Raw genomic sequence first — 21,924 nt, forward strand, 5'->3', positions numbered from 1 at the left:
GTCACCTTGATAGCTATTGGAAACAGGCAGAGCAGTCGCTATAGGTGTAGGATTTGATTAGATTTAGCAATGGGCTCTAGATTGTATTAAAACCTGTTATTCTCCCACCTTTCTCACTAAGCACAGCTGGAACATTTACAAATTATATCTCTTCTTTTTTTTTTTTTTTTTTAAAGTATCATATGGCACTCTGTTCTTTTTCTTCTGTGGGATCTATAAAAGATATCAGGGTGGGGCTGGGGGTGGGGTTGCTCAAGTCACCTTACACTGAGCCAGATTACTAGTTCCCAATCACTTATAGAGATAGCCATCATCCACCCATCCACTCACTTAGTCAGTCAGCCAGTCAGTCAGTCACTCAGTTAGTTAGTGTTTATGCAATGGGCTATAGTTTGTATTAAAACCTGTTATTCTCCCTCCTTTCTCACTAAGCACAGCTGAAACATTTACAAATTACATCTGTTCCCTTTTTTTAAGTACCATATGGCACTGTGCTCTTTTTTCTTCTGTGGGAGCTATAAAAGATATCAGGGTGGGGATGGGGTTGCTCAAGTCACCTTACACTGAGCCAGATTACTAGTTCCCAATCACTTATAGAGATAGCCATCACTCTCTCACTCACTCAGTGTTTAAGCCATCCTAAAGCTGTCTGTGGGGTTGGAGTTGCTTCCCTTACTTCTTTCTAGCCACTCTTATGGTTGTGGTCTTTGTGAAAGAAGAGAAAATAAAACAACTTCTTTCTTTCAACATTTTGAGAAGGTGCACCATTCGTGGAGGTACTGTAATACCAGGTTGATGTGTGGAGTGGATGGAGTAAGCCCCTCTCTCAGCTCTAAAAAGCCATTTAATATAGAGTCCTCGAGTAGAGAATGTATCAGACATACAATAAACACAAGAACAGATAGGACAACTGATCGTAGCCAAAAGGCTGAGAAGCAACAACCAGCATTTTCTTCTTCTTGGTGTTTAATGGCAGATGCCATACAACTTTTAGCTACATTACTGCCACCTACTGACAAGCAGTGTGGGGCAGGATCATAGTCTTCCCAACCAGCATTTTCCTCTGGCCTGAAGAACACTCCACGGTAAAGCGGTGACTCCAGAGTGGTAGGCAGACTCCACCCCCAACAGATACTGGGCAATCTCTTTTGTCACCTTGATAGCTATTGGAAACAGGCAGAGCAGTAGCTATAGGTGTAGGATTTGATTAGATTTAGCAATGGGCTCTAGATTGTATTAAAACCTGTTATTCTCCCACCTTTCTCACTAAGCACAGCTGGAACATTTACAAATTATATCTCTTCTTTTTTTTTTTTTTTTTTAAAGTATCATATGGCACTCTGTTCTTTTTCTTCTGTGGGACCTATAAAAGATATCAGGGTGGGGGTGGGGTTGCTCAAGTCACTTATAGAGATAGCCATCATCCACCCATCCACTCACTTAGTCAGTCAGCCAGTCACTCAGTTAGTTAGTGTTTATGCAATGGGCTATAGTTTGTATTAAAACCTGTTATTCTTCCTCCTTTCTCACTAAGCACAGCTGCAACATTTACAAATTACATCTGTTCCCTTTTTTTAAGTACCATATGGCACTGTGCTCTTTTTTCTTCTGTGGGATCTATAAAAGATATCAGGGTGGGGATGGGGTTGCTCAAGTCACCTTACACTGAGCCAGATTACTAGTTCCCAATCACTTATAGAGATAGCCATCACTCACTCACTCACTCACTCAGTGTTTAAGCCATCCTAAAGCTGTCTGTGGGGTTGGAGTTGCTTCCCTTACTTCTTTCTAGCCACTCTTATGGTTGTGGTCTTTGTGAAAGAAGAGAAAATAAAACAACTTCTTTCTTTCAACATTTTGAGAAGGTGCACCATCCGTGGAGGTACTGTAATACCAGGTTGATGTGTGGAGTGGATGGAGCCAGCCCCTCTCTCAGCTCTAAAAATCCATTTAATATAGAGTCCTCGAGGAGAGAATGTATCAGACATTCAATAAACACAAGAACAGATAGGACAACTGATCGTAGCCAAAAGGCCGAGAAGCAACAACCAGCATTTTCTTCTTCTTGGTGTTTAATGGCAGATGCCATACAACTTTTAGCTACATTACTGCCACCTACTGACAAGCAATGTGGGGCAGGATCATAGTCTACCCAACCAGCATTTTCCTCTGGCCTGAAGAACACCCCACAGTAAAGCGGTGACTCCAGAGTGGTAGGCAGACTCCACCCCCAACAGATACTGGGCAATGTCTTTTGTCACCTTGATAGCTATTGGAAACAGGCAGAGCAGTCGCTATAGGTGTAGGATTTGATTAGATTTAGCAATGGGCTCTAGATTGTATTAAAACCTGTTATTCTCCCACCTTTCTCACTAAGCACAGCTGGAACATTTACAAATTATATCTCTTCTTTTTTTTTTTTTTTTTTTAAAGTATCATATGGCACTCTGTTCTTTTTCTTCTGTGGGATCTATAAAAGATATCAGGGTGGGGCTGGGGGTGGGGTTGCTCAAGTCACCTTACACTGAGCCAGATTACTAGTTCCCAATCACTTATAGAGATAGCCATCATCCACCCATCCACTCACTTAGTCAGTCAGCCAGTCAGTCAGTCACTCAGTTAGTTAGTGTTTATGCAATGGGCTATAGTTTGTATTAAAACCTGTTATTCTCCCTCCTTTCTCACTAAGCACAGCTGCAACATTTACAAATTACATCTGTTCCCTTTTTTTAAGTACCATATGGCACTGTGCTCTTTTTTCTTCTGTGGGAGCTATAAAAGATATCAGGGTGGGGATGGGGTTGCTCAAGTCACCTTACACTGAGCCAGATTACTAGTTCCCAATCACTTATAGAGATAGCCATCACTCTCTCACTCACTCAGTGTTTAAGCCATCCTAAAGCTGTCTGTGGGGTTGGAGTTGCTTCCCTTACTTCTTTCTAGCCACTCTTATGGTTGTGGTCTTTGTGAAAGAAGAGAAAATAAAACAACTTCTTTCTTTCAACATTTTGAGAAGGTGCACCATTCGTGGAGGTACTGTAATACCAGGTTGATGTGTGGAGTGGATGGAGTAAGCCCCTCTCTCAGCTCTAAAAAGCCATTTAATATAGAGTCCTCGAGTAGAGAATGTATCAGACATACAATAAACACAAGAACAGATAGGACAACTGATCGTAGCCAAAAGGCTGAGAAGCAACAACCAGCATTTTCTTCTTCTTGGTGTTTAATGGCAGATGCCATACAACTTTTAGCTACATTACTGCCACCTACTGACAAGCAGTGTGGGGCAGGATCATAGTCTTCCCAACCAGCATTTTCCTCTGGCCTGAAGAACACTCCACGGTAAAGCGGTGACTCCAGAGTGGTAGGCAGACTCCACCCCCAACAGATACTGGGCAATCTCTTTTGTCACCTTGATAGCTATTGGAAACAGGCAGAGCAGTAGCTATAGGTGTAGGATTTGATTAGATTTAGCAATGGGCTCTAGATTGTATTAAAACCTGTTATTCTCCCACCTTTCTCACTAAGCACAGCTGGAACATTTACAAATTATATCTCTTCTTTTTTTTTTTTTTTTTTAAAGTATCATATGGCACTCTGTTCTTTTTCTTCTGTGGGACCTATAAAAGATATCAGGGTGGGGGTGGGGTTGCTCAAGTCACCTTACACTGAGCCAGATTACTAGTTCCCAATCACTTATAGAGATAGCCATCATCCACCCATCCACTCACTTAGTCAGTCAGCCAGTCACTCAGTCACTCAGTTAGTTAGTGTTTATGCAATGGGCTATAGTTTGTATTAAAACCTGTTATTCTTCCTCCTTTCTCACTAAGCACAGCTGCAACATTTACAAATTACATCTGTTCCCTTTTTTTAAGTACCATATGGCACTGTGCTCTTTTTTCTTCTGTGGGACCTATAAAAGATATCAGGGTGGGGGTGGGGGTGGGGGTGGGGGTGGGGCTGGGGGTGGGGTTGCTCAAGTCACCTTACACTGAGCCAGATTACTAGTTCCCAATCACTTATAGAGATAGCCATCATACACCCATCCACTCACTTAGTCAGTCAGCCAGTCAGTCAGTCACTCAGTTAGTTAGTGTTTATGCAATGGGCTATAGTTTGTATTAAAACCTGTTATTCTCCCTCCTTTCTCACTAAGCACAGCTGAAACATTTACAAATTACATCTGTTCCCTTTTTTTAAGTACCATATGGCACTGTGCTCTTTTTTCTTCTGTGGGATCTATAAAAGATATCAGGGTGGGGATGGGGTTGCTCAAGTCACCTTACACTGAGCCAGATTACTAGTTCCCAATCACTTATAGAGATAGCCATCACTCACTCACTCACTCACTCAGTGTTTAAGCCATCCTAAAGCTGTCTGTGGGGTTGGAGTTGCTTCCCTTACTTCTTTCTAGCCACTCTTATGGTTGTGGTCTTTGTGAAAGAAGAGAAAATAAAACAACTTCTTTCTTTCAACATTTTGAGAAGGTGCACCATCCGTGGAGGTACTGTAATACCAGGTTGATGTGTGGAGTGGATGGAGCCAGCCCCTCTCTCAGCTCTAAAAATCCATTTAATATAGAGTCCTCGAGGAGAGAATGTATCAGACATTCAATAAACACAAGAACAGATAGGACAACTGATCGTAGCCAAAAGGCCGAGAAGCAACAACCAGCATTTTCTTCTTCTTGGTGTTTAATGGCAGATGCCATACAACTTTTAGCTACATTACTGCCACCTACTGACAAGCAGTGTGGGGCAGGATCATAGTCTACCCAACCAGCATTTTCCTCTGGCCTGAAGAACACCCCACAGTAAAGCGGTGACTCCAGAGTGGTAGGCAGACTCCACCCCCAACAGATACTGGGCAATGTCTTTTGTCACCTTGATAGCTATTGGAAACAGGCAGAGCAGTCGCTATAGGTGTAGGATTTGATTAGATTTAGCAATGGGCTCTAGATTGTATTAAAACCTGTTATTCTCCCACCTTTCTCACTAAGCACAGCTGGAACATTTACAAATTATATCTCTTCTTTTTTTTTTTTTTTTTTAAAGTATCATATGGCACTCTGTTCTTTTTCTTCTGTGGGATCTATAAAAGATATCAGGGTGGGGCTGGGGGTGGGGTTGCTCAAGTCACCTTACACTGAGCCAGATTACTAGTTCCCAATCACTTATAGAGATAGCCATCATCCACCCATCCACTCACTTAGTCAGTCAGCCAGTCAGTCAGTCACTCAGTTAGTTAGTGTTTATGCAATGGGCTATAGTTTGTATTAAAACCTGTTATTCTCCCTCCTTTCTCACTAAGCACAGCTGAAACATTTACAAATTACATCTGTTCCCTTTTTTTAAGTACCATATGGCACTGTGCTCTTTTTTCTTCTGTGGGAGCTATAAAAGATATCAGGGTGGGGATGGGGTTGCTCAAGTCACCTTACACTGAGCCAGATTACTAGTTCCCAATCACTTATAGAGATAGCCATCACTCTCTCACTCACTCAGTGTTTAAGCCATCCTAAAGCTGTCTGTGGGGTTGGAGTTGCTTCCCTTACTTCTTTCTAGCCACTCTTATGGTTGTGGTCTTTGTGAAAGAAGAGAAAATAAAACAACTTCTTTCTTTCAACATTTTGAGAAGGTGCACCATTCGTGGAGGTACTGTAATACCAGGTTGATGTGTGGAGTGGATGGAGTAAGCCCCTCTCTCAGCTCTAAAAAGCCATTTAATATAGAGTCCTCGAGTAGAGAATGTATCAGACATACAATAAACACAAGAACAGATAGGACAACTGATCGTAGCCAAAAGGCTGAGAAGCAACAACCAGCATTTTCTTCTTCTTGGTGTTTAATGGCAGATGCCATACAACTTTTAGCTACATTACTGCCACCTACTGACAAGCAGTGTGGGGCAGGATCATAGTCTTCCCAACCAGCATTTTCCTCTGGCCTGAAGAACACTCCACGGTAAAGCGGTGACTCCAGAGTGGTAGGCAGACTCCACCCCCAACAGATACTGGGCAATCTCTTTTGTCACCTTGATAGCTATTGGAAACAGGCAGAGCAGTAGCTATAGGTGTAGGATTTGATTAGATTTAGCAATGGGCTCTAGATTGTATTAAAACCTGTTATTCTCCCACCTTTCTCACTAAGCACAGCTGGAACATTTACAAATTATATCTCTTCTTTTTTTTTTTTTTTTTTAAAGTATCATATGGCACTCTGTTCTTTTTCTTCTGTGGGACCTATAAAAGATATCAGGGTGGGGGTGGGGGTGGGGTTGCTCAAGTCACCTTACACTGAGCCAGATTACTAGTTCCCAATCACTTATAGAGATAGCCATCATCCACCCATCCACTCACTTAGTCAGTCAGCCAGTCACTCAGTCACTCAGTTAGTTAGTGTTTATGCAATGGGCTATAGTTTGTATTAAAACCTGTTATTCTTCCTCCTTTCTCACTAAGCACAGCTGCAACATTTACAAATTACATCTGTTCCCTTTTTTTAAGTACCATATGGCACTGTGCTCTTTTTTCTTCTGTGGGACCTATAAAAGATATCAGGGTGGGGGTGGGGGTGGGGGTGGGGCTGGGGGTGGGGTTGCTCAAGTCACCTTACACTGAGCCAGATTACTAGTTCCCAATCACTTATAGAGATAGCCATCATACACCCATCCACTCACTTAGTCAGTCAGCCAGTCAGTCAGTCACTCAGTTAGTTAGTGTTTATGCAATGGGCTATAGTTTGTATTAAAACCTGTTATTCTCCCTCCTTTCTCACTAAGCACAGCTGAAACATTTACAAATTACATCTGTTCCCTTTTTTTAAGTACCATATGGCACTGTGCTCTTTTTTCTTCTGTGGGATCTATAAAAGATATCAGGGTGGGGATGGGGTTGCTCAAGTCACCTTACACTGAGCCAGATTACTAGTTCCCAATCACTTATAGAGATAGCCATCACTCACTCACTCACTCACTCAGTGTTTAAGCCATCCTAAAGCTGTCTGTGGGGTTGGAGTTGCTTCCCTTACTTCTTTCTAGCCACTCTTATGGTTGTGGTCTTTGTGAAAGAAGAGAAAATAAAACAACTTCTTTCTTTCAACATTTTGAGAAGGTGCACCATCCGTGGAGGTACTGTAATACCAGGTTGATGTGTGGAGTGGATGGAGCCAGCCCCTCTCTCAGCTCTAAAAATCCATTTAATATAGAGTCCTCGAGGAGAGAATGTATCAGACATTCAATAAACACAAGAACAGATAGGACAACTGATCGTAGCCAAAAGGCCGAGAAGCAACAACCAGCATTTTCTTCTTCTTGGTGTTTAATGGCAGATGCCATACAACTTTTAGCTACATTACTGCCACCTACTGACAAGCAGTGTGGGGCAGGATCATAGTCTACCCAACCAGCATTTTCCTCTGGCCTGAAGAACACCCCACAGTAAAGCGGTGACTCCAGAGTGGTAGGCAGACTCCACCCCCAACAGATACTGGGCAATGTCTTTTGTCACCTTGATAGCTATTGGAAACAGGCAGAGCAGTCGCTATAGGTGTAGGATTTGATTAGATTTAGCAATGGGCTCTAGATTGTATTAAAACCTGTTATTCTCCCACCTTTCTCACTAAGCACAGCTGGAACATTTACAAATTATATCTCTTCTTTTTTTTTTTTTTTTTTTAAAGTATCATATGGCACTCTGTTCTTTTTCTTCTGTGGGATCTATAAAAGATATCAGGGTGGGGCTGGGGGTGGGGTTGCTCAAGTCACCTTACACTGAGCCAGATTACTAGTTCCCAATCACTTATAGAGATAGCCATCATACACCCATCCACTCACTTAGTCAGTCAGCCAGTCAGTCAGTCACTCAGTTAGTTAGTGTTTATGCAATGGGCTATAGTTTGTATTAAAACCTGTTATTCTCCCTCCTTTCTCACTAAGCACAGCTGAAACATTTACAAATTACATCTGTTCCCTTTTTTTAAGTACCATATGGCACTGTGCTCTTTTTTCTTCTGTGGGATCTATAAAAGATATCAGGGTGGGGATGGGGTTGCTCAAGTCACCTTACACTGAGCCAGATTACTAGTTCCCAATCACTTATAGAGATAGCCATCACTCACTCACTCACTCACTCAGTGTTTAAGCCATCCTAAAGCTGTCTGTGGGGTTGGAGTTGCTTCCCTTACTTCTTTCTAGCCACTCTTATGGTTGTGGTCTTTGTGAAAGAAGAGAAAATAAAACAACTTCTTTCTTTCAACATTTTGAGAAGGTGCACCATCCGTGGAGGTACTGTAATACCAGGTTGATGTGTGGAGTGGATGGAGCCAGCCCCTCTCTCAGCTCTAAAAATCCATTTAATATAGAGTCCTCGAGGAGAGAATGTATCAGACATTCAATAAACACAAGAACAGATAGGACAACTGATCGTAGCCAAAAGGCCGAGAAGCAACAACCAGCATTTTCTTCTTCTTGGTGTTTAATGGCAGATGCCATACAACTTTTAGCTACATTACTGCCACCTACTGACAAGCAGTGTGGGGCAGGATCATAGTCTACCCAACCAGCATTTTCCTCTGGCCTGAAGAACACCCCACAGTAAAGCGGTGACTCCAGAGTGGTAGGCAGACTCCACCCCCAACAGATACTGGGCAATGTCTTTTGTCACCTTGATAGCTATTGGAAACAGGCAGAGCAGTCGCTATAGGTGTAGGATTTGATTAGATTTAGCAATGGGCTCTAGATTGTATTAAAACCTGTTATTCTCCCACCTTTCTCACTAAGCACAGCTGGAACATTTACAAATTATATCTCTTCTTTTTTTTTTTTTTTTTTTAAAGTATCATATGGCACTCTGTTCTTTTTCTTCTGTGGGATCTATAAAAGATATCAGGGTGGGGCTGGGGGTGGGGTTGCTCAAGTCACCTTACACTGAGCCAGATTACTAGTTCCCAATCACTTATAGAGATAGCCATCATCCACCCATCCACTCACTTAGTCAGTCAGCCAGTCAGTCAGTCACTCAGTTAGTTAGTGTTTATGCAATGGGCTATAGTTTGTATTAAAACCTGTTATTCTCCCTCCTTTCTCACTAAGCACAGCTGCAACATTTACAAATTACATCTGTTCCCTTTTTTTAAGTACCATATGGCACTGTGCTCTTTTTTCTTCTGTGGGACCTATAAAAGATATCAGGGTGGGGGTGGGGGTGGGGGTGGGGGTGGGGCTGGGGGTGGGGTTGCTCAAGTCACCTTACACTGAGCCAGATTACTAGTTCCCAATCACTTATAGAGATAGCCATCATACACCCATCCACTCACTTAGTCAGTCAGCCAGTCAGTCAGTCACTCAGTTAGTTAGTGTTTATGCAATGGGCTATAGTTTGTATTAAAACCTGTTATTCTCCCTCCTTTCTCACTAAGCACAGCTGAAACATTTACAAATTACATCTGTTCCCTTTTTTTAAGTACCATATGGCACTGTGCTCTTTTTTCTTCTGTGGGATCTATAAAAGATATCAGGGTGGGGATGGGGTTGCTCAAGTCACCTTACACTGAGCCAGATTACTAGTTCCCAATCACTTATAGAGATAGCCATCACTCACTCACTCACTCACTCAGTGTTTAAGCCATCCTAAAGCTGTCTGTGGGGTTGGAGTTGCTTCCCTTACTTCTTTCTAGCCACTCTTATGGTTGTGGTCTTTGTGAAAGAAGAGAAAATAAAACAACTTCTTTCTTTCAACATTTTGAGAAGGTGCACCATCCGTGGAGGTACTGTAATACCAGGTTGATGTGTGGAGTGGATGGAGCCAGCCCCTCTCTCAGCTCTAAAAATCCATTTAATATAGAGTCCTCGAGGAGAGAATGTATCAGACATTCAATAAACACAAGAACAGATAGGACAACTGATCGTAGCCAAAAGGCCGAGAAGCAACAACCAGCATTTTCTTCTTCTTGGTGTTTAATGGCAGATGCCATACAACTTTTAGCTACATTACTGCCACCTACTGACAAGCAGTGTGGGGCAGGATCATAGTCTACCCAACCAGCATTTTCCTCTGGCCTGAAGAACACCCCACAGTAAAGCGGTGACTCCAGAGTGGTAGGCAGACTCCACCCCCAACAGATACTGGGCAATGTCTTTTGTCACCTTGATAGCTATTGGAAACAGGCAGAGCAGTCGCTATAGGTGTAGGATTTGATTAGATTTAGCAATGGGCTCTAGATTGTATTAAAACCTGTTATTCTCCCACCTTTCTCACTAAGCACAGCTGGAACATTTACAAATTATATCTCTTCTTTTTTTTTTTTTTTTTTTAAAGTATCATATGGCACTCTGTTCTTTTTCTTCTGTGGGATCTATAAAAGATATCAGGGTGGGGCTGGGGGTGGGGTTGCTCAAGTCACCTTACACTGAGCCAGATTACTAGTTCCCAATCACTTATAGAGATAGCCATCATCCACCCATCCACTCACTTAGTCAGTCAGCCAGTCAGTCAGTCACTCAGTTAGTTAGTGTTTATGCAATGGGCTATAGTTTGTATTAAAACCTGTTATTCTCCCTCCTTTCTCACTAAGCACAGCTGCAACATTTACAAATTACATCTGTTCCCTTTTTTTAAGTACCATATGGCACTGTGCTCTTTTTTCTTCTGTGGGAGCTATAAAAGATATCAGGGTGGGGATGGGGTTGCTCAAGTCACCTTACACTGAGCCAGATTACTAGTTCCCAATCACTTATAGAGATAGCCATCACTCTCTCACTCACTCAGTGTTTAAGCCATCCTAAAGCTGTCTGTGGGGTTGGAGTTGCTTCCCTTACTTCTTTCTAGCCACTCTTATGGTTGTGGTCTTTGTGAAAGAAGAGAAAATAAAACAACTTCTTTCTTTCAACATTTTGAGAAGGTGCACCATTCGTGGAGGTACTGTAATACCAGGTTGATGTGTGGAGTGGATGGAGTAAGCCCCTCTCTCAGCTCTAAAAAGCCATTTAATATAGAGTCCTCGAGTAGAGAATGTATCAGACATACAATAAACACAAGAACAGATAGGACAACTGATCGTAGCCAAAAGGCTGAGAAGCAACAACCAGCATTTTCTTCTTCTTGGTGTTTAATGGCAGATGCCATACAACTTTTAGCTACATTACTGCCACCTACTGACAAGCAGTGTGGGGCAGGATCATAGTCTTCCCAACCAGCATTTTCCTCTGGCCTGAAGAACACTCCACGGTAAAGCGGTGACTCCAGAGTGGTAGGCAGACTCCACCCCCAACAGATACTGGGCAATCTCTTTTGTCACCTTGATAGCTATTGGAAACAGGCAGAGCAGTAGCTATAGGTGTAGGATTTGATTAGATTTAGCAATGGGCTCTAGATTGTATTAAAACCTGTTATTCTCCCACCTTTCTCACTAAGCACAGCTGGAACATTTACAAATTATATCTCTTCTTTTTTTTTTTTTTTTTTAAAGTATCATATGGCACTCTGTTCTTTTTCTTCTGTGGGACCTATAAAAGATATCAGGGTGGGGGTGGGGTTGCTCAAGTCACCTTACACTGAGCCAGATTACTAGTTCCCAATCACTTATAGAGATAGCCATCATCCACCCATCCACTCACTTAGTCAGTCAGCCAGTCACTCAGTCACTCAGTTAGTTAGTGTTTATGCAATGGGCTATAGTTTGTATTAAAACCTGTTATTCTTCCTCCTTTCTCACTAAGCACAGCTGCAACATTTACAAATTACATCTGTTCCCTTTTTTTAAGTACCATATGGCACTGTGCTCTTTTTTCTTCTGTGGGACCTATAAAAGATATCAGGGTGGGGGTGGGGGTGGGGCTGGGGGTGGGGTTGCTCAAGTCACCTTACACTGAGCCAGATTACTAGTTCCCAATCACTTATAGAGATAGCCATCATACACCCATCCACTCACTTAGTCAGTCAGCCAGTCAGTCAGTCACTCAGTTAGTTAGTGTTTATGCAATGGGCTATAGTTTGTATTAAAACCTGTTATTCTCCCTCCTTTCTCACTAAGCACAGCTGAAACATTTACAAATTACATCTGTTCCCTTTTTTTAAGTACCATATGGCACTGTGCTCTTTTTTCTTCTGTGGGATCTATAAAAGATATCAGGGTGGGGATGGGGTTGCTCAAGTCACCTTACACTGAGCCAGATTACTAGTTCCCAATCACTTATAGAGATAGCCATCACTCACTCACTCACTCACTCAGTGTTTAAGCCAACCTAAAGCTGTCTGTGGGGTTGGAGTTGCTTCCCTTACTTCTTTCTAGCCACTCTTATGGTTGTGGTCTTTGTGAAAGAAGAGAAAATAAAACAACTTCTTTCTTTCAACATTTTGAGAAGGTGCACCATCCGTGGAGGTACTGTAATACCAGGTTGATGTGTGGAGTGGATGGAGCCAGCCCCTCTCTCAGCTCTAAAAATCCATTTAATATAGAGTCCTCGAGGAGAGAATGTATCAGACATTCAATAAACACAAGAACAGATAGGACAACTGATCGTAGCCAAAAGGCCGAGAAGCAACAACCAGCATTTTCTTCTTCTTGGTGTTTAATGGCAGATGCCATACAACTTTTAGCTACATTACTGCCACCTACTGACAAGCAGTGTGGGGCAGGATCATAGTCTACCCAACCAGCATTTTCCTCTGGCCTGAAGAACACCCCACAGTAAAGCGGTGACTCCAGAGTGGTAGGCAGACTCCACCCCCAACAGATACTGGGCAATGTCTTTTGTCACCTTGATAGCTATTGGAAACAGGCAGAGCAGTCGCTATAGGTGTAGGATTTGATTAGATTTAGCAATGGGCTCTAGATTGTATTAAAACCTGTTATTCTCCCACCTTTCTCACTAAGCACAGCTGGAACATTTACAAATTATATCTCTTCTTTTTTTTTTTTTTTTTTTAAAGTATCATATGGCACTCTGTTCTTTTTCTTCTGTGGGATCTATAAAAGATATCAGGGTGGGGCTGGGGGTGGGGTTGCTCAAGTCACCTTACACTGAGCCAGATTACTAGTTCCCAATCACTTATAGAGATAGCCATCATCCACCCATCCACTCACTTAGTCAGTCAGCCAGTCAGTCAGTCACTCAGTTAGTTAGTGTTTATGCAATGGGCTATAGTTTGTATTAAAACCTGTTATTCTCCCTCCTTTCTCACTAAGCACAGCTGCAACATTTACAAATTACATCTGTTCCCTTTTTTTAAGTACCATATGGCACTGTGCTCTTTTTTCTTCTGTGGGAGCTATAAAAGATATCAGGGTGGGGATGGGGTTGCTCAAGTCACCTTACACTGAGCCAGATTACTAGTTCCCAATCACTTATAGAGATAGCCATCACTCTCTCACTCACTCAGTGTTTAAGCCATCCTAAAGCTGTCTGTGGGGTTGGAGTTGCTTCCCTTACTTCTTTCTAGCCACTCTTATGGTTGTGGTCTTTGTGAAAGAAGAGAAAATAAAACAACTTCTTTCTTTCAACATTTTGAGAAGGTGCACCATTCGTGGAGGTACTGTAATACCAGGTTGATGTGTGGAGTGGATGGAGTAAGCCCCTCTCTCAGCTCTAAAAAGCCATTTAATATAGAGTCCTCGAGTAGAGAATGTATCAGACATACAATAAACACAAGAACAGATAGGACAACTGATCGTAGCCAAAAGGCTGAGAAGCAACAACCAGCATTTTCTTCTTCTTGGTGTTTAATGGCAGATGCCATACAACTTTTAGCTACATTACTGCCACCTACTGACAAGCAGTGTGGGGCAGGATCATAGTCTTCCCAACCAGCATTTTCCTCTGGCCTGAAGAACACTCCACGGTAAAGCGGTGACTCCAGAGTGGTAGGCAGACTCCACCCCCAACAGATACTGGGCAATCTCTTTTGTCACCTTGATAGCTATTGGAAACAGGCAGAGCAGTAGCTATAGGTGTAGGATTTGATTAGATTTAGCAATGGGCTCTAGATTGTATTAAAACCTGTTATTCTCCCACCTTTCTCACTAAGCACAGCTGGAACATTTACAAATTATATCTCTTCTTTTTTTTTTTTTTTTTTAAAGTATCATATGGCACTCTGTTCTTTTTCTTCTGTGGGACCTATAAAAGATATCAGGGTGGGGGTGGGGTTGCTCAAGTCACCTTACACTGAGCCAGATTACTAGTTCCCAATCACTTATAGAGATAGCCATCATCCACCCATCCACTCACTTAGTCAGTCAGCCAGTCACTCAGTCACTCAGTTAGTTAGTGTTTATGCAATGGGCTATAGTTTGTATTAAAACCTGTTATTCTTCCTCCTTTCTCACTAAGCACAGCTGCAACATTTACAAATTACATCTGTTCCCTTTTTTTAAGTACCATATGGCACTGTGCTCTTTTTTCTTCTGTGGGACCTATAAAAGATATCAGGGTGGGGGTGGGGGTGGGGGTGGGGCTGGGGGTGGGGTTGCTCAAGTCACCTTACACTGAGCCAGATTACTAGTTCCCAATCACTTATAGAGATAGCCATCATACACCCATCCACTCACTTAGTCAGTCAGCCAGTCAGTCAGTCACTCAGTTAGTTAGTGTTTATGCAATGGGCTATAGTTTGTATTAAAACCTGTTATTCTCCCTCCTTTCTCACTAAGCACAGCTGAAACATTTACAAATTACATCTGTTCCCTTTTTTTAAGTACCATATGGCACTGTGCTCTTTTTTCTTCTGTGGGATCTATAAAAGATATCAGGGTGGGGATGGGGTTGCTCAAGTCACCTTACACTGAGCCAGATTACTAGTTCCCAATCACTTATAGAGATAGCCATCACTCACTCACTCACTCACTCAGTGTTTAAGCCATCCTAAAGCTGTCTGTGGGGTTGGAGTTGCTTCCCTTACTTCTTTCTAGCCACTCTTATGGTTGTGGTCTTTGTGAAAGAAGAGAAAATAAAACAACTTCTTTCTTTCAACATTTTGAGAAGGTGCACCATCCGTGGAGGTACTGTAATACCAGGTTGATGTGTGGAGTGGATGGAGCCAGCCCCTCTCTCAGCTCTAAAAATCCATTTAATATAGAGTCCTCGAGGAGAGAATGTATCAGACATTCAATAAACACAAGAACAGATAGGACAACTGATCGTAGCCAAAAGGCCGAGAAGCAACAACCAGCATTTTCTTCTTCTTGGTGTTTAATGGCAGATGCCATACAACTTTTAGCTACATTACTGCCACCTACTGACAAGCAGTGTGGGGCAGGATCATAGTCTACCCAACCAGCATTTTCCTCTGGCCTGAAGAACACCCCACAGTAAAGCGGTGACTCCAGAGTGGTAGGCAGACTCCACCCCCAACAGATACTGGGCAATGTCTTTTGTCACCTTGATAGCTATTGGAAACAGGCAGAGCAGTCGCTATAGGTGTAGGATTTGATTAGATTTAGCAATGGGCTCTAGATTGTATTAAAACCTGTTATTCTCCCACCTTTCTCACTAAGCACAGCTGGAACATTTACAAATTATATCTCTTCTTTTTTTTTTTTTTTTTTTAAAGTATCATATGGCACTCTGTTCTTTTTCTTCTGTGGGATCTATAAAAGATATCAGGGTGGGGCTGGGGGTGGGGTTGCTCAAGTCACCTTACACTGAGCCAGATTACTAGTTCCCAATCACTTATAGAGATAGCCATCATCCACCCATCCACTCACTTAGTCAGTCAGCCAGTCAGTCAGTCACTCAGTTAGTTAGTGTTTATGCAATGGGCTATAGTTTGTATTAAAACCTGTTATTCTCCCTCCTTTCTCACTAAGCACAGCTGCAACATTTACAAATTACATCTGTTCCCTTTTTTTAAGTACCATATGGCACTGTGCTCTTTTTTCTTCTGTGGGAGCTATAAAAGATATCAGGGTGGGGATGGGGTTGCTCAAGTCACCTTACACTGAGCCAGATTACTAGTTCCCAATCACTTATAGAGATAGCCATCACTCTCTCACTCACTCAGTGTTTAAGCCATCCTAAAGCTGTCTGTGGGGTTGGAGTTGCTTCCCTTACTTCTTTCTAGCCACTCTTATGGTTGTGGTCTTTGTGAAAGAAGAGAAAATAAAACAACTTCTTTCTTTCAACATTTTGAGAAGGTGCACCATTCGTGGAGGTACTGTAATACCAGGTTGATGTGTGGAGTGGATGGAGTAAGCCCCTCTCTCAGCTCTAAAAAGCCATTTAATATAGAGTCCTCGAGTAGAGAATGTATCAGACATACAATAAACACAAGAACAGATAGGACAACTGATCGTAGCCAAAAGGCTGAGAAGCAACAACCAGCATTTTCTTCTTCTTGGTGTTTAATGGCAGATGCCATACAACTTTTAGCTACATTACTGCCACCTACTGACAAGCAGTGTGGGGCAGGATCATAGTCTTCCCAACCAGCATTTCCCTCTGGCCTGAAGAACACTCCACGGTAAAGCGGTGACTCCAGAGTGGTAGGCAGACTCCACCCCCAACAGATACTGGGCAATCTCTTTTGTCACCTTGATAGCTATTGGAAACAGGCAGAGCAGTAGCTATAGGTGTAGGATTTGATTAGATTTAGCAATGGGCTCTAGATTGTATTAAAACCTGTTATTCTCCCACCTTTCTCACTAAGCACAGCTGGAACATTTACAAATTATATCTCTTCTTTTTTTTTTTTTTTTTTAAAGTATCATATGGCACTCTGTTCTTTTTCTTCTGTGGGACCTATAAAAGATATCAGGGTGGGGGTGGGGTTGCTCAAGTCACCTTACACTGAGCCAGATTACTAGTTCCCAATCACTTATAGAGATAGCCATCATCCACCCATCCACTCACTTAGTCAGTCAGCCAGTCACTCAGTCACTCAGTTAGTTAGTGTTTATGCAATGGGCTATAGTTTGTATTAAAACCTGTTATTCTTCCTCCTTTCTCACTAAGCACAGCTGCAACATTTACAAATTACATCTGTTCCCTTTTTTTAAGTACCATATGGCACTGTGCTCTTTTTTCTTCTGTGGGACCTATAAAAGATATCAGGGTGGGGGTGGGGGTGGGGGTGGGGCTGGGGGTGGGGTTGCTCAAGTCACCTTACACTGAGCCAGATTACTAGTTCCCAATCACTTATAGAGATAGCCATCATACACCCATCCACTCACTTAGTCAGTCAGCCAGTCAGTCAGTCACTCAGTTAGTTAGTGTTTATGCAATGGGCTATAGTTTGTATTAAAACCTGTTATTCTCCCTCCTTTCTCACTAAGCACAGCTGAAACATTTACAAATTACATCTGTTCCCTTTTTTTAAGTACCATATGGCACTGTGCTCTTTTTTCTTCTGTGGGATCTATAAAAGATATCAGGGTGGGGATGGGGTTGCTCAAGTCACCTTACACTGAGCCAGATTACTAGTTCCCAATCACTTATAGAGATAGCCATCACTCACTCACTCACTCACTCAGTGTTTAAGCCATCCTAAAGCTGTCTGTGGGGTTGGAGTTGCTTCCCTTACTTCTTTCTAGCCACTCTTATGGTTGTGGTCTTTGTGAAAGAAGAGAAAATAAAACAACTTCTTTCTTTCAACATTTTGAGAAGGTGCACCATCCGTGGAGGTACTGTAATACCAGGTTGATGTGTGGAGTGGATGGAGCCAGCCCCTCTCTCAGCTCTAAAAATCCATTTAATATAGAGTCCTCGAGGAGAGAATGTATCAGACATTCAATAAACACAAGAACAGATAGGACAACTGATCGTAGCCAAAAGGCCGAGAAGCAACAACCAGCATTTTCTTCTTCTTGGTGTTTAATGGCAGATGCCATACAACTTTTAGCTACATTACTGCCACCTACTGACAAGCAGTGTGGGGCAGGATCATAGTCTACCCAACCAGCATTTTCCTCTGGCCTGAAGAACACCCCACAGTAAAGCGGTGACTCCAGAGTGGTAGGCAGACTCCACCCCCAACAGATACTGGGCAATGTCTTTTGTCACCTTGATAGCTATTGGAAACAGGCAGAGCAGTCGCTATAGGTGTAGGATTTGATTAGATTTAGCAATGGGCTCTAGATTGTATTAAAACCTGTTATTCTCCCACCTTTCTCACTAAGCACAGCTGGAACATTTACAAATTATATCTCTTCTTTTTTTTTTTTTTTTTTTAAAGTATCATATGGCACTCTGTTCTTTTTCTTCTGTGGGATCTATAAAAGATATCAGGGTGGGGCTGGGGGTGGGGTTGCTCAAGTCACCTTACACTGAGCCAGATTACTAGTTCCCAATCACTTATAGAGATAGCCATCATCCACCCATCCACTCACTTAGTCAGTCAGCCAGTCAGTCAGTCACTCAGTTAGTTAGTGTTTATGCAATGGGCTATAGTTTGTATTAAAACCTGTTATTCTCCCTCCTTTCTCACTAAGCACAGCTGCAACATTTACAAATTACATCTGTTCCCTTTTTTTAAGTACCGTATGGCACTGTGCTCTTTTTTCTTCTGTGGGAGCTATAAAAGATATCAGGGTGGGGATGGGGTTGCTCAAGTCACCTTACACTGAGCCAGATTACTAGTTCCCAATCACTTATAGAGATAGCCATCACTCTCTCACTCACTCAGTGTTTAAGCCATCCTAAAGCTGTCTGTGGGGTTGGAGTTGCTTCCCTTACTTCTTTCTAGCCACTCTTATGGTTGTGGTCTTTGTGAAAGAAGAGAAAATAAAACAACTTCTTTCTTTCAACATTTTGAGAAGGTGCACCATTCGTGGAGGTACTGTAATACCAGGTTGATGTGTGGAGTGGATGGAGTAAGCCCCTCTCTCAGCTCTAAAAAGCCATTTAATATAGAGTCCTCGAGTAGAGAATGTATCAGACATACAATAAACACAAGAACAGATAGGACAACTGATCGTAGCCAAAAGGCTGAGAAGCAACAACCAGCATTTTCTTCTTCTTGGTGTTTAATGGCAGATGCCATACAACTTTTAGCTACATTACTGCCACCTACTGACAAGCAGTGTGGGGCAGGATCATAGTCTTCCCAACCAGCATTTTCCTCTGGCCTGAAGAACACTCCACGGTAAAGCGGTGACTCCAGAGTGGTAGGCAGACTCCACCCCCAACAGATACTGGGCAATCTCTTTTGTCACCTTGATAGCTATTGGAAACAGGCAGAGCAGTAGCTATAGGTGTAGGATTTGATTAGATTTAGCAATGGGCTCTAGATTGTATTAAAACCTGTTATTCTCCCACCTTTCTCACTAAGCACAGCTGGAACATTTACAAATTATATCTCTTCTTTTTTTTTTTTTTTTTTAAAGTATCATATGGCACTCTGTTCTTTTTCTTCTGTGGGACCTATAAAAGATATCAGGGTGGGGGTGGGGTTGCTCAAGTCACCTTACACTGAGCCAGATTACTAGTTCCCAATCACTTATAGAGATAGCCATCATCCACCCATCCACTCACTTAGTCAGTCAGCCAGTCACTCAGTCACTCAGTTAGTTAGTGTTTATGCAATGGGCTATAGTTTGTATTAAAACCTGTTATTCTTCCTCCTTTCTCACTAAGCACAGCTGCAACATTTACAAATTACATCTGTTCCCTTTTTTTAAGTACCATATGGCACTGTGCTCTTTTTTCTTCTGTGGGACCTATAAAAGATATCAGGGTGGGGGTGGGGGTGGGGGTGGGGGTGGGGCTGGGGGTGGGGTTGCTCAAGTCACCTTACACTGAGCCAGATTACTAGTTCCCAATCACTTATAGAGATAGCCATCATACACCCATCCACTCACTTAGTCAGTCAGCCAGTCAGTCAGTCACTCAGTTAGTTAGTGTTTATGCAATGGGCTATAGTTTGTATTAAAACCTGTTATTCTCCCTCCTTTCTCACTAAGCACAGCTGAAACATTTACAAATTACATCTGTTCCCTTTTTTTAAGTACCATATGGCACTGTGCTCTTTTTTCTTCTGTGGGATCTATAAAAGATATCAGGGTGGGGATGGGGTTGCTCAAGTCACCTTACACTGAGCCAGATTACTAGTTCCCAATCACTTATAGAGATAGCCATCACTCACTCACTCACTCACTCAGTGTTTAAGCCATCCTAAAGCTGTCTGTGGGGTTGGAGTTGCTTCCCTTACTTCTTTCTAGCCACTCTTATGGTTGTGGTCTTTGTGAAAGAAGAGAAAATAAAACAACTTCTTTCTTTCAACATTTTGAGAAGGTGCACCATCCGTGGAGGTACTGTAATACCAGGTTGATGTGTGGAGTGGATGGAGCCAGCCCCTCTCTCAGCTCTAAAAATCCATTTAATATAGAGTCCTCGAGGAGAGAATGTATCAGACATTCAATAAACACAAGAACAGATAGGACAACTGATCGTAGCCAAAAGGCCGAGAAGCAACAACCAGCATTTTCTTCTTCTTGGTGTTTAATGGCAGATGCCATACAACTTTTAGCTACATTACTGCCACCTACTGACAAGCAGTGTGGGGCAGGATCATAGTCTACCCAACCAGCATTTTCCTCTGGCCTGAAGAACACCCCACAGTAAAGCGGTGACTCCAGAGTGGTAGGCAGACTCCACCCCCAACAGATACTGGGCAATGTCTTTTGTCACCTTGATAGCTATTGGAAACAGGCAGAGCAGTCGCTATAGGTGTAGGATTTGATTAGATTTAGCAATGGGCTCTAGATTGTATTAAAACCTGTTATTCTCCCACCTTTCTCACTAAGCACAGCTGGAACATTTACAAATTATATCTCTTCTTTTTTTTTTTTTTTTTTTAAAGTATCATATGGCACTCTGTTCTTTTTCTTCTGTGGGATCTATAAAAGATATCAGGGTGGGGCTGGGGGTGGGGTTGCTCAAGTCACCTTACACTGAGCCAGATTACTAGTTCCCAATCACTTATAGAGATAGCCATCATCCACCCATCCACTCACTTAGTCAGTCAGCCAGTCAGTCAGTCACTCAGTTAGTTAGTGTTTATGCAATGGGCTATAGTTTGTATTAAAACCTGTTATTCTCCCTCCTTTCTCACTAAGCACAGCTGCAACATTTACAAATTACATCTGTTCCCTTTTTTTAAGTACCGTATGGCACTGTGCTCTTTTTTCTTCTGTGGGAGCTATAAAAGATATCAGGGTGGGGATGGGGTTGCTCAAGTCACCTTACACTGAGCCAGATTACTAGTTCCCAATCACTTATAGAGATAGCCATCACTCTCTCACTCACTCAGTGTTTAAGCCATCCTAAAGCTGTCTGTGGGGTTGGAGTTGCTTCCCTTACTTCTTTCTAGCCACTCTTATGGTTGTGGTCTTTGTGAAAGAAGAGAAAATAAAACAACTTCTTTCTTTCAACATTTTGAGAAGGTGCACCATTCGTGGAGGTACTGTAATACCAGGTTGATGTGTGGAGTGGATGGAGTAAGCCCCTCTCTCAGCTCTAAAAAGCCATTTAATATAGAGTCCTCGAGTAGAGAATGTATCAGACATACAATAAACACAAGAACAGATAGGACAACTGATCGTAGCCAAAAGGCTGAGAAGCAACAACCAGCATTTTCTTCTTCTTGGTGTTTAATGGCAGATGCCATACAACTTTTAGCTACATTACTGCCACCTACTGACAAGCAGTGTGGGGCAGGATCATAGTCTTCCCAACCAGCATTTTCCTCTGGCCTGAAGAACACTCCACGGTAAAGCGGTGACTCCAGAGTGGTAGGCAGACTCCACCCCCAACAGATACTGGGCAATCTCTTTTGTCACCTTGATAGCTATTGGAAACAGGCAGAGCAGTAGCTATAGGTGTAGGATTTGATTAGATTTAGCAATGGGCTCTAGATTGTATTAAAACCTGTTATTCTCCCACCTTTCTCACTAAGCACAGCTGGAACATTTACAAATTATATCTCTTCTT

The 21,924-nt window shown here is 42.4% G+C and overlaps 17 non-coding genes across 17 annotated transcripts; all 17 read right to left on the reverse strand.

Moving 5' to 3' along the window:
- Nucleotides 1–754: 754 nt before the first annotated feature.
- Nucleotides 755–940, reverse strand: LOC128321814 (U2 spliceosomal RNA). Its single transcript, XR_008305334.1, has one exon. It is a non-coding gene; the product is annotated as a U2 spliceosomal RNA (small nuclear RNA).
- Nucleotides 941–1,860: 920 nt separating this feature from the next.
- LOC128321881 (U2 spliceosomal RNA) lies at nucleotides 1,861–2,046 on the reverse strand. Its single transcript, XR_008305400.1, has one exon. It is a non-coding gene; the product is annotated as a U2 spliceosomal RNA (small nuclear RNA).
- A 965-nt stretch (nucleotides 2,047–3,011) lies between these two features.
- Nucleotides 3,012–3,197, reverse strand: LOC128321815 (U2 spliceosomal RNA). Its single transcript, XR_008305335.1, has one exon. It is a non-coding gene; the product is annotated as a U2 spliceosomal RNA (small nuclear RNA).
- Nucleotides 3,198–4,485: 1,288 nt separating this feature from the next.
- On the reverse strand, nucleotides 4,486–4,671 carry LOC128321882 (U2 spliceosomal RNA). Its single transcript, XR_008305401.1, has one exon. It is a non-coding gene; the product is annotated as a U2 spliceosomal RNA (small nuclear RNA).
- A 964-nt stretch (nucleotides 4,672–5,635) lies between these two features.
- Nucleotides 5,636–5,821, reverse strand: LOC128321816 (U2 spliceosomal RNA). Its single transcript, XR_008305336.1, has one exon. It is a non-coding gene; the product is annotated as a U2 spliceosomal RNA (small nuclear RNA).
- Nucleotides 5,822–7,109: 1,288 nt separating this feature from the next.
- Nucleotides 7,110–7,295, reverse strand: LOC128321883 (U2 spliceosomal RNA). The gene has a single exon (XR_008305402.1). It is a non-coding gene; the product is annotated as a U2 spliceosomal RNA (small nuclear RNA).
- Nucleotides 7,296–8,264: 969 nt separating this feature from the next.
- Nucleotides 8,265–8,450, reverse strand: LOC128321884 (U2 spliceosomal RNA). The gene has a single exon (XR_008305403.1). It is a non-coding gene; the product is annotated as a U2 spliceosomal RNA (small nuclear RNA).
- A 1,295-nt stretch (nucleotides 8,451–9,745) lies between these two features.
- LOC128321885 (U2 spliceosomal RNA) lies at nucleotides 9,746–9,931 on the reverse strand. Its single transcript, XR_008305404.1, has one exon. It is a non-coding gene; the product is annotated as a U2 spliceosomal RNA (small nuclear RNA).
- Nucleotides 9,932–10,896: 965 nt separating this feature from the next.
- LOC128321817 (U2 spliceosomal RNA) lies at nucleotides 10,897–11,082 on the reverse strand. The gene has a single exon (XR_008305337.1). It is a non-coding gene; the product is annotated as a U2 spliceosomal RNA (small nuclear RNA).
- Nucleotides 11,083–12,358: 1,276 nt separating this feature from the next.
- On the reverse strand, nucleotides 12,359–12,544 carry LOC128321886 (U2 spliceosomal RNA). The gene has a single exon (XR_008305405.1). It is a non-coding gene; the product is annotated as a U2 spliceosomal RNA (small nuclear RNA).
- Nucleotides 12,545–13,509: 965 nt separating this feature from the next.
- LOC128321818 (U2 spliceosomal RNA) lies at nucleotides 13,510–13,695 on the reverse strand. The gene has a single exon (XR_008305338.1). It is a non-coding gene; the product is annotated as a U2 spliceosomal RNA (small nuclear RNA).
- A 1,282-nt stretch (nucleotides 13,696–14,977) lies between these two features.
- On the reverse strand, nucleotides 14,978–15,163 carry LOC128321888 (U2 spliceosomal RNA). The gene has a single exon (XR_008305407.1). It is a non-coding gene; the product is annotated as a U2 spliceosomal RNA (small nuclear RNA).
- A 965-nt stretch (nucleotides 15,164–16,128) lies between these two features.
- Nucleotides 16,129–16,314, reverse strand: LOC128321819 (U2 spliceosomal RNA). The gene has a single exon (XR_008305339.1). It is a non-coding gene; the product is annotated as a U2 spliceosomal RNA (small nuclear RNA).
- Nucleotides 16,315–17,596: 1,282 nt separating this feature from the next.
- On the reverse strand, nucleotides 17,597–17,782 carry LOC128321889 (U2 spliceosomal RNA). The gene has a single exon (XR_008305408.1). It is a non-coding gene; the product is annotated as a U2 spliceosomal RNA (small nuclear RNA).
- A 965-nt stretch (nucleotides 17,783–18,747) lies between these two features.
- LOC128321820 (U2 spliceosomal RNA) lies at nucleotides 18,748–18,933 on the reverse strand. Its single transcript, XR_008305340.1, has one exon. It is a non-coding gene; the product is annotated as a U2 spliceosomal RNA (small nuclear RNA).
- Nucleotides 18,934–20,221: 1,288 nt separating this feature from the next.
- On the reverse strand, nucleotides 20,222–20,407 carry LOC128321890 (U2 spliceosomal RNA). Its single transcript, XR_008305409.1, has one exon. It is a non-coding gene; the product is annotated as a U2 spliceosomal RNA (small nuclear RNA).
- Nucleotides 20,408–21,372: 965 nt separating this feature from the next.
- Nucleotides 21,373–21,558, reverse strand: LOC128321821 (U2 spliceosomal RNA). The gene has a single exon (XR_008305341.1). It is a non-coding gene; the product is annotated as a U2 spliceosomal RNA (small nuclear RNA).
- Between the last annotated feature and the right edge of the window lie 366 nt (nucleotides 21,559–21,924).

Source organism: Pangasianodon hypophthalmus, chromosome 19 (assembly GCF_027358585.1).
Source record: "Pangasianodon hypophthalmus isolate fPanHyp1 chromosome 19, fPanHyp1.pri, whole genome shotgun sequence".
NCBI classification, from domain to species: Eukaryota; Metazoa; Chordata; class Actinopteri; order Siluriformes; family Pangasiidae; genus Pangasianodon; species Pangasianodon hypophthalmus.